Genomic DNA, 878 nt, shown 5'->3' with positions numbered 1-878 from the left:
GGGGGGGGGGGGAATAGATTTCTACACAAAAATATGGAGAAGTCTCCTCTCAGAAGATAAAATAATTCATAAATTTGAAATATGAGAACAAGAGATTCAAACAAAAAAAAAGAACAAATAAATGATTACATGAGAATACAAAAATAGACTTTAAATATTGATATAAAGTTAAATAGTTGACGAGTTTCATTTATCTTAACATTTTCATCATGTTTTATTTAATCTCTGTTTTCATTTGCTTAGGAAATAAAAAGAGTATAGCACAAGCGTAGCTAGCGTGTGTGCCGCCCAGGGTGGCCCTTCTATTCCCCTCCCCAGACCCTACAAAAAAACACATATTGCCTACAGCAGACCCAAAAGTGTTGCATAGGGAAAACTGCCCCAGCTATGCTTGTGGAGTATAGAGTGTATGCTGGTGTGATATGAGCATACTACTCTGACCCAGAGTAGTAGCACCTGTTAGAGTCCCAGCAATGGGTTAATTAGTATATGAGCAAAGAATCACTAGTTCTCATTAGAACTTCCTTCTAGGAGGAGATAAGCTTGTATAAAAAGAAACCTGAAGTGCAGTGTTTTCTGGTCATCTCAACTACTGTTGTGCCACTGGTTTTGTAGCTGATTATGTTGAAAAGTGGGTTTAATGATGTGCAACACTATCCGTCCCAAAAGTTTGTGCACAGGAATTTCCTGTCTCTTGGAATGTTTACAAGGATTTATTGAGTTTAGAAAGTGGTTTCATTTGGTTACAAGTTGATTTCCACTATGTATGTTTGTATATTATACATATATGTATGTATGTATGTATATATATATACATATACATACATACATTCATACATACATACATACATACATACATACATACATACATATATATA

The 878-nt window shown here is 34.7% G+C and overlaps 1 protein-coding gene across 1 annotated transcript in view; it reads right to left on the bottom strand.

Moving 5' to 3' along the window:
* The window catches only part of LOC106877334 (A disintegrin and metalloproteinase with thrombospondin motifs 16), a 123,112-nt gene that overhangs the window by 85,549 nt on the left and 36,685 nt on the right, over nt 1-878 (bottom strand). The gene's annotated exons all lie outside the window — the stretch shown is intronic.

The sequence above is a fragment of the Octopus bimaculoides genome, chromosome 5 (genome assembly GCF_001194135.2).
Source record: "Octopus bimaculoides isolate UCB-OBI-ISO-001 chromosome 5, ASM119413v2, whole genome shotgun sequence".
Classification (NCBI taxonomy): Eukaryota; Metazoa; Mollusca; class Cephalopoda; order Octopoda; family Octopodidae; genus Octopus; species Octopus bimaculoides.
This window is presented reverse-complemented; position numbering and strand designations above follow the sequence as displayed.